Genomic DNA, 16492 nt, shown 5'->3' on the forward strand with positions numbered 1-16492 from the left:
GTGTGCCCTGAAGGAGACTCTTATTTTCTGTAGCAGCAGGGCTGAGATTGCTGAAAATCAAACTCATAATCTTATCTTGCAACTGGCTGATATACAATGCAAGTTGAAATGCCAGCTTCTTAGAGTGTCTACTGTTAAACTGGGTACACTGATTGGTAAGGAATGGGATCCTCAAAGCCGAAATGTGTGCATGTTGGAAGACCTTGATGAAGCTGGGGACAGTGAGCTGCTAATTCTGATGTGTCTACTTTGACAGTGGAAGAAGCTTCTTCGTCCCGAGTGGAAGTGGCCTCTCCACCCCTTCTAAGAGGATTAACCCTACGTCGACCAAGGAAACTAGAATGGCGCCCTTTGTGGTAGCCGCCGTTCAAGACAATGCTGATTCTTTGCTGGACCCACCCCACCACCCCTCTTTAGATTTAGACCTATAACTAGGCTTAAGTCCTCACAGACCCCTACAGATGAAGTACAAATGTGACCCATGTGGAGGTGCTCTACACTCCAAAAAAACTACTTGAATTTTCTAATTTATTCAGAAAGGAATCCAGGGAGCATGCATGGGAATAGTTTTTAAGGATGTGAGATAGTGAAAGAAACAAAGTTGAGTCAGGCTGGAGTCATTGGTGGGCTCACTAAATAGAGATTCTGTGTTAATGTTGCAGCTTGAGGTGGTAGAAATGGCTCAAACTGGTTGGTTGGTTGATTGGTTGGTTGGTTGGTTGGTTGGTTGACTGGCTCAAACATGGACCAAAAATTGCCCACAGCTGATGAGCAGAAAATGCCAGACCTACCTTGGTTTAAAGTGGAGAAAGGGATTCAAAAACTTAGGGAGATTGGAATGTTAGAGTAAATGTGTCAGGTAAGATTTACTTACTCATACTTGGAGAGTCCGGAGATATATCTTTCACTGATTCTGTGAGAAATAATTTTCTATATCATCTTTGATATATCATCTTTGAAGAGCTCAGCAATCCTCCTCTTCTCTGGAATCCTGGCCTTGCAGTGGGAACTGGAGTCACCACATCGGGAAAATGAAATGCACTGTAATTGCATCTCAGGATGGCAGAGACCAAATGATAGCACTCCACCACCAAAGATGAGGTGGGCATAATTACTCTGATATCCAGCAGAGTCAAAGCAAAGAACAGAATAGTCTGCCTCACAAAGATCATTTAAGTAGTTGATCATGGTATTCCTAGTAGCCTATTAAATTTTGCTTGGTTTGCACAAGCAGAAAAGTTCTCAGTCAAGTAAACAAAAGTCGAACCCTGAATCCAAAAATAAAGTCATTGTCCATCAGCAATTTTCAGATTTGAGTCAGTTTACAGTCCCAGGACCCCCCGAATTAAGGGGAGACCAGGTTCCCTTGAAGAAGGATTCCAATACCCTGCCCAAAATTGAGCCTGTTAATCTTTTTCCTGTCCTTCCTTAGAGGGACACATGACTTTTCACCAGGGTAACTGTGCATTGGAGAAAAGAAAATAATAAGAACCTTTGAGGAATACAGGGCACTGGTTCTGAATCGATACTAATTCCAGGAGACACAAAATGTGACTGGGATTCAGTCAGAGAAGGGACTATGGAGGTCAGGTGACCAATGGAGTTCTAGCCTAGTTCTGTTTCACAGTGAGCCCATTGAGTCCCTGAACCCATCTTGTGGTTATTACCCCAGTTCTGGAATGTATATTTGGAATAGACAGTAATTGGCAGAATGCCCAGATAGGCTCCCTGATCTATAGAGTGAGGGCTATTATGGGAAAGGCCAAGTGGGAACCCTTAGAACTTCTTCTATATAGGAAAATAAGGCAATATCACATTCCTGGAAGGATTGCTGATATTTGTGCCACAATCTAGGACTTGAAGTATGTACAGGTGGTGATTTTCACCACATCCTCATTCAGTTCATCTACTTGCCCTTTGTAGAGGACAGATGGTTCTTGGAGAATTGCAATAGATTATCATAGGCTTAAACAGGTAGTGACTTCAGTTACAACTACTGTACCAATGTGGTTTCATTGCTTAAGCTAATCAACACGTCCCCTTGTATCTTGATCATAGATATAAATAATAAAAATGCTGTTGCTTGGTGGACACAACTTTGTACATCATGCCACAATTGTACCTAGGCTTCACTTCAGAATGGCATATTATGATAAATGTGTGTTTTGTTTTGTTTTGTTTTGTTTTGGCAGATGATCTAGGGCAAAGAGAAGCCATTCTTTAGATAGAGCCTTCCACAATATTGTCGAGGAGTTTTTATGTATATTTATTCCTTTGTGCTTATGGTAGAATTATTTCCTCCTTGTGAAGATGTATTGCTACATTTCTCCACCTAAGCTAAGAGAATCTTTGCAGAAGATTTTAAAATATAATTCTATGTGTATGACCCTTGTATGTGTTTTATATCAATTACAGTTACAAACACTACACTATTTACAATGTTCTATTTTGCTGATTTTGCCCTTAGACCCAGAATAGTTCCTGACTTTGCTGTTTATGCAATGTTCTATTTAAAGAAATACTTCACTCTGAGATTTTTAAAACTCATCTGCTCCTTTTTTTTTTTTTTTTTATCACCACTTCCATAAAATGACTGATCAAAATTAGTCATTGCTATAAGTAGCATTACTATTTGGAATACGCCAGTATACTTCAAAATAAAAGTTCAGAGTATAATTACCAAACTCAGATTTCTGGTTTCCTATTGATTATTCATAAGACATGGGAGGACAATAATAGCCAAAAATGATTCTCTAGTATTTCAGTCTCTATACACATACCTAAAATTGTCTCTGCTCCAAAGTGTGGAAATAATAATCAGCATGATATGCTCCTGCACTTGAATGGGATAAATTCATCTACAATTGAACTTTTTTGTTAACTTTAATTTGTTTAAATTGATTTCTCTTAAACACTTATCCATGTTCATGCATTTACCACTCTTGCTTGCACCCTCGACAAGCAAATACCAATACAAAGTTACAAGTATTTTGAAGAGGATGTTTATTCTTTTGCTTGACTGTTAAGATAATAGTCCAACTTAGATATTTTTATAAAATAACACCTAGAAAATTAAAGCATGGAGGATTGATCTTAAGTGGTACACATAGTATTATATGCTGAAAAAACTTTATTTCTAACAGTGAAAATTATGTTACTTGATTGCAATAAATTAACACATAAGAGTCAGTTATATTCTGGAATAATGTAAAATAGTGATTATTGTGGCACAGGAACATACCAAATGGCTCATTCCTTTTGCTTCAAAAGTATGACTATAAACATTAACATTCACAAAGATGCATTATGTTCACTTACAAACAAAATAAGTATCCTCAAAATCATATATCCTTCACTGTTTAACTTACTTGACATATTACTAACATATCAGGTAATTAAATGGAAACATAAGTACCAAATGTTTAAAGCAACTTTGTGTAATAGATTCATTGAGTATATATAAAACACCAAGTTCATGAAGTGGAAAATAAACATGTACTTCAAGGAGAGGAAGGAGAATATGTGAAACATAAGGTGCTATCTGCCAAATAATCTACATTTCGTAGTCAGTTGTCAAATATGATTAATTGTGAGTCTAGGGGACAGCCAGTACACAGTGGCCTTCATTAGATCCAGAATTTTTCTATGCCCTTCACTAATAGCTAGGATGAACCTGCTTACATATTTGACTTCTGCGTTGCATATAGATTAAAAATCTCATACACAGATACAATGAATGTAGTTATCTTTCCCCTGGGAAAGAAAAAAAAAAAAAGTAGAACTAGGAGCAGGGTTTTGGAAACAACCATTCTCATCTCCAGTAATCTCAAAATTATTTTTCAGAAGAGATAATTTTGAATTGATTAAGTAATTTAAAAGAATATGCACCATGAAGCATTTTTTTTCTTTTTCCGGACAAAGTGTGCAAAAAAGCAGGCTACATTGAGATGGAGTGCAAGTGCTAAAAGAATTAGAAAAACTTACATTGGAGGACAACTTGTCACTAAAGTATAAAGCATGCCCTTTACAAATAATACCATTTGTCAGTTTCATTGTATGTCGATATGTATTCCTGGGTATTCTCTAAGATTTTATGCACAGTTTAGGAGCATATGCTTTAACACTCTCCTATGGTATTTGACAATTCTCATTTCTTAATAAAAAAATATTTTAAAATTACATCTGTGAAATACTGCTGGGCAATCTATGGGTATATGTGCTTATATTTTATCTTTTAATTGAAATAGGATAAAGATTGTAGTTCTGTGCATTTACATATTTAAATATTTGAATCTCTCTTGAAAAAACCATAAGATGGGATAGTATCTAAATCACAGGTTGGTTTGAGGCATAAATATAGATTGTGTATAGTGGTTAGCATAGTATTATTCCAATTGTAATATTGTTATTATTGCTATTATTTTAGTCTTTTTATTAGGAAATTTCCAAGAGTACATTTTCTTAGATTTTTAGTAGCTGTTTATTTTCCTTCTAATAAAAGTAATGAAAAGGTTTCAAGAACAAAGTCAGAAAATGTGTTCTTATCGATTCATACATGAGAAGTTAGAAGGATGAATTTTTTACTTATAGATCCATCACTAATAACCCCACAGTCAGCACATTTTGCACATTGAGAACATGCCAAAATGCCAGAGAGGTGCCAGGCATCTCTCTACTCTTTTCTACCAGGCATACAGTGCCCGCCATCCATCACATTTAGCAGGATCCCCTGTTCCCTAGGTTCCAGTTCCAGTCATCTTATGAGAGCCCTAGTAGGAGATCAAATACAAAGGGAGCATGACATTGGGAGCATATTTATTCCCCTATCTCTCAGCTTGCAGGGTCACCTTTATGTGCCTTAATTCCTCCAGAGAAAGTCACTGCTTTTTCCAAGGTGACTGGTACCTTGCAAACTCAGTCCTTGTGGGTTCTGGTAATTTCTCTCTTCCTGTGTCCTTCAGATTCTGGGTGCCACCTTAAGCCTTGGAGTTCCCTTACATGCACCTTATACAGAATTCTATATTAGTTTCTTATTGCTCTGTAACAAATTACCATAAACCATTAGGATTTAAATAACACAGATTTATTATTTTATAGTTCTGTTGGTCAGAAGTCCTAAAATTTGGGTGTTGACAGGGCCGCTTTCCTACTGGGTGTTCTAGGGGAGAGTCTGTTTCCTTGCCTGTCCAGCTTGTGGAGGCTGCCTGCATTCCTTGGCCCGTGCCCCCTGCACTCTGACATCTGCGTCTCTCATCACATCTCTTTCTCTAACTCTGACCTTCCTGCTTCCTTCTTTCATTTATAAAAACTTGTGTAATTACATTTAACCCTTCTGGACAATTCAAAATATTCTCCCTACCTTATAATCCTTGACTTAGTCACATCTTCAAAGTCCCTTTTGCCATGTAAGTTCATGTATTCACTGATTCTGAGGATTAAGACATGGATATCTTGGTGAGAGACATTATTCTGCCTATCATAAGGTTCGTGTAAGCTGTTCTCAAATTTTCTAGTTTTGAGTGTGATATATCTTTTTGGTAGTATCCTCAATAATATTTGGAGACCAATTTATCTACTATTTCTTAGATTTCTTTTACAATCATATTCCATGTAAGTGGGAGACCTTAGGAGGCACCAATCAATACTAATTTCTTCTTTCTTGTTTCCACTGTCACCTGTATGGCTTAAGCTATTGCTGTATTCTTATTGTTATATCCTCCTACGTCAGGGCCTGCTTTCTCCAGTCATACTGCATATGTCTGTAAGAATAATATTCCCCAAGTAAAGCTGCTTGCTAAAACTAGACCTAAAATCGGATATCCTTGGATGGTATTCTAAGCCAACTCATTCTAAGCAACTATTCCAACATTATATATCAGTACTTTTAATAACAAATTCTATTATTCAGAAATTTGGATATTTTAATTTTATTGGATGAGTATAAGGCCTCCTCTCTCTACAGTTTTGCTTATATTTGTTAAAAAATAATGTTTCTAAGATTCATTATCGTCTCATATTAATTTAGATAGAAGTGAATCCACCATCTTCCAATCTTCTGTAGGATTTAGGTATCATTTGTGGTATTTATCACAATTCATTATATACTTGTTTCTATTTTAACTGCATCTAGATTTCAAATTACAGAATCTTTGTATAGTGAAATTTTGTTTACTTCATACTATAAAATGTAGAAGAGGCTTACATAGTACTTACGTGATTTTCTTTTTTTCCCAATTACCTGACTATTTAAGAATACTAAAACAGGCTCTCTGAGAATGGAGCTGCACATCATGGTGAATACAATATTTAATTGTGTTGAATTTTCTTATACAATGAATTCTCAATAGAAGCATTAAACTGGGAGTTATTTTTCTAATTCATTTCCTACAGTTCATCAATTGAGTCTTGATTAGTAGCTGATAGCATAAGAAATCATACAAAAAGGTGAAATTCATATTATGTCTCTGTCCGGTGGTTCTTATCTAACACATGGAAGAAGCATAACTGAAAAAGAGTAGAGTATTTTGAGAAAAACACAATGTCTTGAAGTGGCCAGACTTGGGTGTTTACTCCAGTTTTGCTATCTAGTACAATATTACCTTGTTTATGTGGCTTACCATCTCTGAGCTTCAGTGTATTCTTTTATTTATTATTTACACAAAGAATTTTTGAGGATTGAATTACACATAGGTTTGTCGAGAAAGCAATATGTGTAAAACAGCTATTTCAATGTTTACTAAATTTATGTTTAAAAATATCTTAAAAGCAGGAGATGATTATTTGTCTTTAGGACTATATACAAAACCTGATGGCAGCACCCAGGAAATATAGACTGAGAAGTCAGTGATTTCACTTATAATGTGAGGGAAATATTTTTATGAGATTCTAGATTTGTTGTTGTTTTGGTTTCATGTCTGGGTGGACTGAAGTCATTTTCTGCCTGCTTAGAACCAACAAGGAAAATTACATAGTTATATTGGGGAGAGTTTTCTTCCCCATCAAGAGAACCTGTTAACTACGTTAAAATTCTCTCGTTAGGTCTGAACCACCCTCTCCTCCTTTACTTCCTTCTGTTCATGAAAATGCTGTCATCATTTCCCTGCCTTGTCTTTCTCCCCTTGAATGTCTGAAAAAGATTACTTTCAGTGAAGTTGTGAGTGCATGGACAGCTTCCAACAATCATTTACTTCGGTTCAAGCATTAGTAGTCTAAAGGCAAACCCTGTATGTCTTCTACATTTCTATACATTCCTGCAGGTAGTACTGCAGGTAAAATGAGGTAGACTTCAAAGAAATAAGGTTTCATCTGAAGCAGAATAAATGCTATAAGAAATTTGATTATTTTAAGAGGAGATTGTCTTCTCATAGTAAATGATGTCAGTAGGAAACTGAAAATATCATATTGTACAAACCCACTGTTTTTCTACTTTTAAACATTAAAACATTATAGAACACAGTGAATTATAGGAGCTTCTGTCACAAGACAAATGTTCCATTTTATACACATTGGAATTTGACTACTTGTTGAAGTAATTAGTCATTGACAATATAGCATGTACTGAAAGAAAGCTACTCTTTAGATGTATGCTATGATGAAAAAAATGCAACTATTTAACAAGAGAAGAATTAAAATTTGAGCATCAGTGCTCTGTCTGGAGAGAATTTTAGAATTGCTTGTGAAATATAGTCAGGGAGACAGCAATAAGAACACAACAAGTCAACTCAAGTTTATAAATTAATTTAGCAATTGCTAAGACAAAACATCAGGCATAAAACTAGCTAATAAAATGCGTCAATCATGTAGCCTTTAAATAAAGGTATAAGGGAGCAGTTATTTTAAACTTTAATAGTGCTGCAATATATAATCTTTTCTTCCAGGCATGACCTTGTATCATAAATCTCAGATTGTTTTTCTGAAAAAGGAGCATTATTATTTTAACTAAAAAAAACATCATATTTCTAATGTTTTTCTTTCTCTTTGACCTTTATGCTGGATATTTTTAATTTTTTTAAGTTAATATGATGGAAGTACACATATTTAGGCAGAAAATATCAACAAAATCTTAAATTATCCACAAACTATATCAAGTATAGTTTCTTTTGGAATCAGACAAGAAGCAGATATACACTTAAGAATATGATTAACCTCAAATAAAAAATGGATTAAATTCCTCGAAATACAGATTTAATAATTTAACAAAAAAATACAAATATTTTCTTTGTTTTCACTTCAGTAAATCTATAGAAGCAAGAATTAAGTTATGATCTTATATTTTCTTTAAATCTAAATTAAGTTTTTATATTTTCTACAATAAATATCATAATAACACAAAAGGTAAGATAAGTACACTGCCACCTACAAACCATTATGCTTTAAAAGAGTTTTATCAAAATACAAATAAAATTTTTAGGATAGTTTTAAAGGAAACATACACCTTAGGAACTGTCTTAGAAAATTTTGATCAGCAGAGAGAAATAATTGACTTACAGATTTTTTTTTTTTTAATAACAGAAGCTATGTCATATCCTTTAGAAACAGTTTTATTTTTCAACTCTGAATCTCAGAATTTTAGGGTTTGAAAAGTAAATGACATTAGTGTGTTTATAAGTAAAGATATTTAATCCAGTTTCATACCTGGTGCTTGACTATCGTAGTCACATCAGAGATCAGTCTGTTTTCCTGGTCCAGCGCATCCCAGGGCCACATATTCCATCCTTGTACAGTTCTGAGTGTTGGGCAGGTTTCCCTGGAAGTGTGCCTCCTCCTCTACGTTCTTTATATTAATTAGATTACCATCTAGTCAAAGCTGCTGTTGAATGGCCATCTTCTTTATAATAGACATTAAGCTAAAGATATTTAATACATATCCTGAGTTATAGAGCCAGAAAGCAGGACTACTATCTGTTTTCTGCTCAATTATCACCCATATGCCACTTTAGTAGCTATGATTGAAAAGTATAAATGACACACACCTATCTGGTTTGTTGGATTGCAACATAATACATATATGTCTGTGTGTATATATCTTCTCCCCCAATATTTATTTCTATTTTTATTTACTTTAGTTTTAAGGACGTGGATGCAGTAAGGAAATATGTAAATGGCAATCAGCAGAGGAAGGAATTTTTATCATCTAATGTCTAATGGCCTTAAAACTCTCATTAGTGTTCCCTGTTTGTACTGTATGTTTCTAATTCATACTTACACATGTAACCGTGTATAGCCAAAGACTACCAACTTAAAGTATCATTCAACTTTTTTTTAAAGGTATTCAATTTAACAGAAAACAAAGACTCACATTCTCCTTTATTTCTTTTTTATTATTTGCCTGATGAGGTTCATCATCTACGTGTGCCTTACTGTGAATACCCACTGTACCCAACGAAGGGATGAAATGTAAAGTCTGACTCACAAACATTGCTGCTGCCTTCTTTTTTCTCATGGAGAACAGTATAGTGCCATGGTTGAGCTCTCGGCCTCAAAAGTCAAACTGTCTGCATTCAAATCCTGATTCTTAGGATATATTATTCTTAACCACACTCTGCCTCAGTTTCCGTAACTATATAAAAAAAGTAATGCTATTGATAGCTAATTCAGGACACAATATGCTAATATATGAAAATGACACTCAGTATAATATCTGGCACATGGTAATCTCTCAGTAGATGTTAGGTCTTATCCTCCTTTAATTTATCCTATATTGATATTTTTTCCTTTGTGATGTTCAAAGCATTTCGTCAAATACCATCACTTGTGATATATAGGCAGACAGGAGTTATTTTCCCTACTTAAAATATGATGACATATTACTTTCCGAAGATGTGTTCTGTTTCTTCTTCAAATAGGGTATGTAAATCATTGGAGGTAAAGGTAGAGAGTGACTGAAGAAGACTTCTCTAGGAATGCATTTACATTTCATGTCAAGAAAAAACAGGAATGTGCCAGCTTACAATTAAGAAAACATAACTGCTTCCCAGGAGAAATAATAACATCTCCTAAAGACCCACATCTAGCAAGTTGGACAAAAACCTGTACATTTAATATTGTAAAGTCTCTAGTCATAAAATAACACAGTGGAAGGGAAAAACGGGAGGGGTTCTGAAGCCACATTGTCTGGGTATGTACTGGTTACGCTAGCTCTCTGTAGGCAGGTTACTTGCTTCCTCTCCTCCTTCCGGACTCTATTTACTACGTAGTGAGAAGAGTAATAAACACCTATGAGAATTAAGTTAACATTTGTAAAGTACCTAGAACAGCTGGCATATTGTAAGTGCTATTTATGTTTTTGTTAAATAAAGTGAAAAAGAAACTGGTAAATAAAAAAGTGTTGGGATTAGTTCCATTTATTTTACCATATGAGCCAAGAAACTTGGACTTGTAAACAATTGAGAGGTTTTTGGACACAAATTCTCAGTAAGTAGTGTGAATAAATGTAAGTTGTAGAATGCAATAAACGATATAGGTGCACACACTCTACTCCACAGATATTCTAATGCAAAGGAAGGTGGTCTGATCCAGGAATCTGCATATTAGCATATGTAGTTCTCATTCAGGAGGTGGATGTGATGAGATTTTGATAAAATCTGCTATGAGATGGTGTGAACCAAATTATACAAGTTTAAGTCACTGTTGTTATTTCTATAGTCTCCTCTCCTTTACAACAGCTGGGATTTATTTTTCCAACAAGGGGGAGGGAAATTGAACCATACTGGTTGCTAAAGAAAACATCTCTCCCTTCTCTCTTAATGTGGTCAAGTAGCTTCCAACTCTTGTTTAGCAGAGAGGAAATCTGACCATGAACAAAAGCAAGAAATACTTAGGAGCATGGAATCCCTCTTCCACTCAAACAGAAATACAAATGTGACCTCTTTCAATTACAAGTGAAGTGGAAAGTGGCTTTATAGCTTCATAACTGACAAAGAGCAAAAGGAAGTACAACAATATGTGCTGCTGCAGAAACTGGAAGCCCCTAATCATTAGCAGCACAGCTGCCCCAAGCCTGGCAGAACCACAAACAGTAGGCAATTCTTCGAAAAAGAGTTGTTGACTATGAGTAGCGAAAGCCTGCTTCTTTGTCTGTTGCATCTATGCCAAACAATTTTTGTAAAATCTCATAAGAAATTTATTTGCTTCTTGAACAACATTTCTAGAATTACTTGAAACATAGGACAGATTTGTGGCACAAAATTTGAAGAGTCTTTGTTGCCCACAGATATTATAAAACACCTGCAACATTAAATTTTAAATGCACATAGAATTTGGAAACTTATGTTTCCAAAATACACACACCTTCTCTGTATGCTTAATCTGGAATTCAGTGTTTTTCATAATTCAGTTCTTACAGATTTCTTGTTGCGAGTCCTCTACTAAATTTGTTCATTTGTCTCTTCTCCAGGAAGCTATAATTTTCTACAATGGCCAGTGTCCTACAGACTTTCATTGTGATCTAAGGAGTATGTAGTTGACAGAATGCATCACATGGAAGTTATCAAGTTCCTGTGCATTTGCATACATGTCATGTTTTTCCTAAACAAGATCTTCCTCATTCCAAAAGAGGGAATAGAGAGAGATTGAATTCATTTTGTTTCTAGATCTCGTGTGCTGGCTCACTCTCTCTCTTTCTCACTCTCTCTCTCAATAACATTTTATTTCCTTTTCTTTCCCTCTCATTTTCTTGAGAACCTTTTGCTGATTTCACCACAAATGTATGATACCATTGCCATGTGCCATTCACTGATGTAGAAAATGGGACTTGTATTTTTAAAAGTTCATTTTCCAGTGTCACTTCCTCCCATGTTAATTAGATCATCCATCAGTGCCTTAGCTGCTTGGGACTCTAGCCTTTCCAGTTGTCAATTTCTTATCCCTTTAGAGTTATTATAATGCCAAAAACAAAGCTGGTTTCTGTTAATTTCTGCCTATCAAAATCCTACCCATGCTATAATGCCATCTCAATTATTGTATTTTTTATTCTTTAACACTTAGATCACTGGGCCTCTTTCTCACTTTACAAAGTATTGTCATTATAATATATAGCCATCTGTATTATTTTGTTACCTCTTCTGTATTAAAATTTTTACTCTATATGGAATTACTTATTATATCCTTTTTGTCTCTGTTTTGTCTATGTGCACACATAAGCAGTAAGTACATGTTTATTGAAATGGCTTCCATTTATATTCATATGTCTCATTTTATTTGTAGAAATTTTAGTTGTGTCCTCATAGAGCAAAATATATTCTTGTACTTAAAAATAAACTATAAGTGCATATAGAAAAAAAAAGAAAAAGAAAAACAAGATAAATAAACTATGAAAAGTTAGATAAGAAAAAATATCTTTTATTATTAAGAGCAGCTATCCAGTCATCCTGGACCGCCATTAACAAGTTTTATTTCACTTTTGTGAATGAATTAAAAAGATTTCTCGGTTTATTTGCTTTTGATTTCACAGCTACATATTTTCTACTGTTAATGGTGGTATATGAATTATGGAAGAAAAAGATTCCCAGTGTAGTTTATTATAGTAATAATTCCACTTCGTTTAACTCCCATTTAGCCACCTGCATGGTATGTAACCTAGGGCGAGTTGCTTAATCTCTTAGGGCCTAAATGTCCTCCTGGTAAAAAAAAAGATAAAATAAAATCTGGCTCATGAGAGTATCTTGAGTGTTAACTATTTTAATCTATGTAAAACTCTTAAACACTGCATGCTGTACTCAGAGCCTGATAAATATTAGCTAGTTACTGAGGGCCTATATACCAGTCATTAGCCAGTATGCAAACATGAATGTCCAAACAGTTTTGAAAATGGTATTGACTGCTTAGTAGATGTTTAAATGTCCATTCTATTTTTCACTCGTTATTCAACAAATATTTCTTGAGTAGCCACTGGGTTCCTTATGGTGTCATAAGTGTAATGTTGACAGGTGAATCCCCTGCCATTATACAGTTTGCATTCTACAGATAGGGAGAGAGATAAATGACTGTACCAATAATGTAATGCCCTAATGTTTGGTAAAGAAACACTGTGAACACAATCAAAGGGATAAAAGGTGACCACAGACATCCAGTACACCAGGAACAACCTGATTAGAAATTTGGATAATGAGAAGGAAACAGTCACGAGGATATTTAGGCTCAGATTTTTCTCTAAGAAGGGGAAACAACAACAAATACAAAAAAATACAAAAATGAAATAAAAGCCATGGTGTGTGTGAGGTTCAGAGAGTGGCCCATGGGCTGCAGTTTAGTGTGTGAGGAACAGAGTTAGTGGCTAGGTGGGAGGATGAGGCAGGGGCCCTCTCTGTACTGCCTTTAGGCTGTGGGAATAAGTTTGGATTTTATTTCAAGGTAATGGAATGCCACTGGAGGGTTTTTAAGAAAGAAAATAACATAATCTGATTTGTGTGGTAAAATTTCACACTGCTGTGTGGAAAATGGATTATAGGGGTGGAAATGAGAAGGCAAAGACAAGCGTTAAGAAGCGGTTCCAATATCCACATGTAAGGTAATGGTGGCTTGGTTAGAAAATCAGAGGATATATTTGGGAGCATTGATTAACTTAGAAATTTCACTTCAAAAGAAAATCTCATCCTTGGTAATTTAATTAATGCATGGTGCTAATTAATGAATTGCAATGTGGTCCTACTGCACAGAATGAAAGGTTAGAAGGATGAGCAGGGTTTAAAATAGTATTTGACAACTGTATTAGTATATTAGACCATGGCTGTATGACACTATGTCAAATATCTAATATCCGAAAGACATAATATACAGTATTTTATACATTTTTTCTCACATAGATTTATTTTCACTGTTTAAATGCACAAGTGGCAATTGTAATCAGTTTGAAAGTTGCAGCAAACCTCAGAGAATGGGAAAGCAAAACTTTTGGAAAATAAACTGAAATATTTTTAATACTCTCAGTGTTAGAAAGTTACAGGGAAAATAAGCAGCCATTTCTTATAGGAATGATGGTTTGGTTACTGATGTTTAAATTACAAGTTTCCAAGTGATGTGCATTAAAATTCTGTTGGTTATATTGATTTGGATATAACATTAGTAACTACAGTTGATATTATCATAGGTGAAAATAATGTCATTTACCCATATGTTACTTAGAAAAAACCAGAATCGATAGTTCTGTTTGTTTCTATAGACATTGAGCATGTATTAAATAACAGAACTTGACTATGCTCTCAAGAGTTTTACAGTTCTCTGAGGGGACCTAGGCATATTACAGGATTATTCGAATACAATGTGGAAGGTGATTAAAAAAAAAAAAAAACAACGGGAAGGCACAAAGAGTACCCAACATCATGGCAATAAGGTAATTGTTCGAACTTCCACGTTCAGGGAGATCTTGGTAGAATAGACAGTGCCTGAGGTGACGCGAATGAGCAAGAGCATAGCAGGTAAAGAAAAGCAATAAGGGCACTTAAGTTGCTTTCATATCTTGGCTATTGTAAATAGTGCTGCAGTGGACATACAGGTTCATATATATTTTCAAATTAGTGTTTTGGGTTTCTTTAGATATGCCCAGAAGTAGAATTGTTGGGTCATAGGTAACTCTATTTTTAATTTTTTGAGGAACTTACAAACTGTCTTCCATAATGACGACACCAATTCTCAGTCCCACTGACGGTGCACAAGGGTTCCTGTTTCTCCATGTCCTTGCCAACACTTGTTTGTTCACTTATTGATGATGGCCATTCTGATGAGGTGATATCTCATTGTAGTTTTAATTTGCATTTCTCTGATGACTAGTAATCTTGAGCATCTTATCACATATATATTGGCCATCTGTATGTCCTCTTTGGAGAAATGTCCATTCAGGTCCCCTGCCCGTTTTTTAATTGAACTTTTTGTGTTTGTTTGTTTGTTTGATGTCGAGTTGTATGAGTTTTTATATGTTTTGAATATTAACCCCTTATCAGATATATCACTGGCAAATATCTTCTCCTTTAATAGGTTGTCTTCTTTTGATCGGTAGTTTTCATTGTCGTGCAAAAACTTTAGTTTGATGCAGTCTCATTTGTTTATTTCTTTTGTTTCCCTTGCCTGACAAGATATGTCAGGAAAAAAAATATATATATATATTACTAAGAGCAGTGTCAAAGAGTTTACTGCCTATATTTTCTTCTAGTGTTTTTATGGTTTCAGGTCTTACATTTAAGTCTTTAATCCATTTTGAGTTTATTTTTGTACATGATGTAAGAACATAGTCCAGTTTCATTTTTTTGCATGCGTCTGTCCAGTTTTCCCAGCACCATTTATTGAAGAGACTGCACCCCATTAGATATTACTGCCCATGTTGTCATACATTAAATGAAAATGTAGGTGTAGATTTATTTCTGGGCTCTATATTCTATTGCATTAATCCATGTGTCTGTTTTTATGTCCATACTATGACGTTTTGATTATTACAGGCTTATAGTATAGTTTGATATCAGGTAGTTTAATACCTCCAACTTTGTTCCCCCCACCCCCAGGATTGCTGTGGCTATTTGGCATCTTTTGTGGTTCTATATAAATTTTAACATTATTTGTTCTAGTTCTGTAAAAACTGCCATTGGTATTTTGATAGGGATTGCATTGAATTTATAGATTGCTTTGGGTAATATTAATTCTTCCTATCCATGAGCATGGTATATGCTTGCATTTATTTGTATCTTCAATTTCTTTCTTCAGTGTCTTATAATTTTCTGAGTACAGTCCTTTTATCTCCTTTACGAAATTTATTCCTAGGTATTTTTATTGTTTTTGATACAATTGTAATTGGAATTGTTTTCTTAATTTCTCTTTCTGATAGTTCATTATTGGTATATAAAAATGCAACCAATTTCTGAATATTAATTTTGTACCCTGCTACTTAACTGAATTCATTGATCAGTTCTAATAGTTTTTTAGTGGAATCTTTAGGGTTCTCTCTATATAGTATCAGGTCATCTGCAAATAATGACAGCTTTTCTTCTTCCTTTCCAATATGAATGCCTTTATTTATTTATTTTTTCTCTGATTGCTATCGCTAGGACTTCTAATACTCTGTTGAATAAAAGTGGTTAAAGTGAACATCAATAGACAATTGGATAACGAAGTTGTGGTACATATATACACACACACACACGAAAATGAAATCTTACCAACATGAATGGACCTAAAGGTCTTATACTAAGAGAAATAAATTAGACAAAGACAAATATTATTTCATTTATTTGTGGAATCTAAAGAACAAAATAAACCAACCAAACAAAACAGAAATAGACTCATAGATACAGAGAACAAACTGATGGTTTCCAGATGAGAGGTGGGTTGGGGGTGAGGGATGAAAGAGGTGAAGGGATTAAGAAGTACAAATTGTTAGTTACAAAATAGTCATGAGAAGGTAAAGTACACCATAAGGAATATAGTCAATAATATTTTTTAAAATAAATATAAAGCCAGATAGGTACTAGACTAACAGGAGGATCCCTTCATAAGTCATATAAATGTC

General features: G+C 34.6%; 1 long non-coding RNA gene across 1 annotated transcript in view; it reads left to right on the forward strand.

Moving 5' to 3' along the window:
* The window catches only part of LOC112481383, a 77559-nt gene extending 74875 nt beyond the window's left edge, over nucleotides 1-2684 (forward strand). Inside the window, exon 3 of the long non-coding RNA XR_003046887.1 lies at nucleotides 257-2684. This is a non-coding gene — a long non-coding RNA (uncharacterized LOC112481383). The remainder of the gene's footprint in view (nucleotides 1-256) is intronic.
* The last annotated feature ends 13808 nt before the right edge of the window (nucleotides 2685-16492 follow it).

The sequence above is a fragment of the Pteropus alecto genome, unplaced genomic scaffold (assembly GCF_000325575.1).
Source record: "Pteropus alecto unplaced genomic scaffold, ASM32557v1 scaffold72, whole genome shotgun sequence".
Classification (NCBI taxonomy): Eukaryota; Metazoa; Chordata; class Mammalia; order Chiroptera; family Pteropodidae; genus Pteropus; species Pteropus alecto.